Consider the following 2,284-nt stretch of genomic DNA (forward strand, 5'->3'; position numbering starts at 1 on the left):
AAGAACGGGGTGCCAGAGCCGCGGGCCCCAGGCAGTGGGGTGGCCGTTGTGCGGCGTCCCCTGGCTGAGAGGCAGAGTCCTGCTGTGCCAGCACCCGCTGGCTCCCCGGGTCTGCTCCTGGGGCGCGTCTCAGCCGCGCGGTGAGTGGGGAGCAGGGCTGTGTACGGGGCGCCCCTGCCCCGGTGGGCCGGGGGCCGTGGCTCGGGCACAGCCGGCCTGGGCTCCAGGGAGTCCTCTGTGGGGAGGCACGTGGCCGTGGGACCCGCCGCTCCCGAGCCTGGAGGGCCGCGGGAGCCGGGGAGGTGGGCCCTCACTTCCCGCTCGCCCCACGGCGTGTTCTAGAACCTCCCACCCTTCCCCCCGCCGCCGCCGACTCTGATGCCCCCGTCGTCCTCTGTCGACACCCGCCGGGCGCTGCCCTGTCTGCGTGGCAGCTCAGGCCCCAGATTGAAGCCCTGGGCTGTGGCTACAAGTTGGAGTGTGATTAATAATTGACTAATGTAGCTTTTATTTATCACAGGCTAGCACATCTCGCCATTACCGAGTTAATTTATGTTAAGTGTAAGCTGTCGTTCAATCTGTTTTTCAACTTTTTTTTTTTTTTTTAATCCTAAGTCTATCTTTCACTTTTTGAGAAACAAAATCCTCATACAGGGCACAGACTCACTCGGTGCCAAAAAGTTGATTTCCTTTTCACTGGAGCCATACATCACCGGGCCTCCCAGCTGCACTGTCCGCGTGTGACAGAATGACATGTGTCATTTATCAAAGGGGCCAGGCTGGGCCTTGGGAAACACCGCCGACAAAGCCCGAGAGTTCATGCTGCAGCCCCCCCCACCCCGAGAGCCCCTTGCCAGGAAAGGCTGTGATGGTTCTGTCTTCACAGCATTACCGTAAGTCCTGAGAGTCCTTCAACCTTCACAGAATTAACCCTCCCCACCTCGGCACGCAGCAACTGGCCACGGGCCCCCGAGGCCCCCGGGGACCGTCGCCGGGGGTCCCCCACCCTGGCGGCCCCTGGCGCCCCAGCTCGCCGGCGGCGGGGACTGAGGCCTGCGTTCTCCTGGGCGAGACAAAGTCAGGGACATAAAGAGTTTCCCGGGATCAAAACAAGCAGGCCCTCCGCCCTGGCAGAAGTCGGGCCTCCGTGCATTTCGGGCCTGATTAATAAGTGTTTTACTCCAGGTTATTTTTGAAACCACCCAGCAGAACGCAGTCGCTGTTCTTGCCTCCCCCCTCAGCAGTGTGAGCCCCACCCCGGGGGCCCGGGCGCAGGCCGGCGGCAGGGCATTTGGGGGCGAGGAGAGGGGGTTACCTTCACCCCCCGGACCCCCCACCCCACCAGCTCCTTTTTCACCCCCCCGAGAGTCCCCAACCTTCCAGAAAACAACAAGTGAGAAGAAAAGAAGTCAACCCGAGGAGAGCGCTGTGTTAAAATAGAAAAGCATTTGGTGAAAATAAATGTTTTTCCCCTCAAAGGGAGAGCCTTGCATTTTAATGACGGGTGAACGGTGGGGTAGGCCTCCCTTCTGGCTCTGTGCTCCGTGCCGTCCCTGGGACCACAGTTATTTACAGCGTCAGATATCATTTAAAGAGATAGCCAGGCAGACTGTTGCCTCAGCCAGGAACTTTCCAGAAAGAAGTCCTATAAATTAGCCCCGCTCAGGAGTGGCTGTTCCTAGGCAGAGCTGGCCCTTCATTTGTCTACATAAGGCTAATTTATTTTTGCAGCCAGATGTGAGCTGACAGCCATCACTCAGAGCTTCCTTCCCCCACCGCCACGAGGTCGAGAAAACAGTCACGTTCCCCATTTTACAGAATCCCCATCAACATTATTGAAGATGGATGTATCTTTAAAGCAAAGATTGATTGTGGATATCGGAGTTATGGGGCCATTTATCATGGTGAATATTATTTAGACTTGGGTTGTACAAGGCTGTAACTTGAGACCCAGCCAGGGGAGGGACAATCTGGGAACGCGAATCCATGAACTTTAATGGATGGATGCTTTTTTCAAAGCTCAACTCACGATAGCGTGATTTACTTTTCTTAGGGAAGGGAAGCCGGCCTTTGGGTTTAAAGCGACAGCATCCCAGATTGTCCCGATTTGAGGGCCCCCCTCGGGGAGCCCGAGGTCGGCGGGCGAGGCAGCACCACCCGCAGGCGCGCGCCCGGGTTCCTTCCGGATGCACCCCGGAGCTCGCCCCGTCGGGGAGACGTTTGGGGTGCCATTTATCGGAAGCCGGCTGACCTCCTCAGTGTTCCGGACAGCGCCATTTATATT

General features: G+C 57.8%; 1 protein-coding gene across 1 annotated transcript in view; it reads left to right on the top strand.

The window, feature by feature from the left end:
• Positions 1-2,284, top strand: part of TSHZ1 (teashirt zinc finger homeobox 1) — a gene marked incomplete at its 5' end in the record, with an annotated part of 58,606 nt that overhangs the window by 13,320 nt on the left and 43,002 nt on the right. The window lies entirely within an intron of this gene.

The sequence above is a fragment of the Condylura cristata genome, unplaced genomic scaffold (assembly GCF_000260355.1).
Source record: "Condylura cristata isolate star-nosed mole 26May11 unplaced genomic scaffold, ConCri1.0 scaffold00016, whole genome shotgun sequence".
Taxonomy (NCBI): domain Eukaryota; kingdom Metazoa; phylum Chordata; class Mammalia; order Eulipotyphla; family Talpidae; genus Condylura; species Condylura cristata.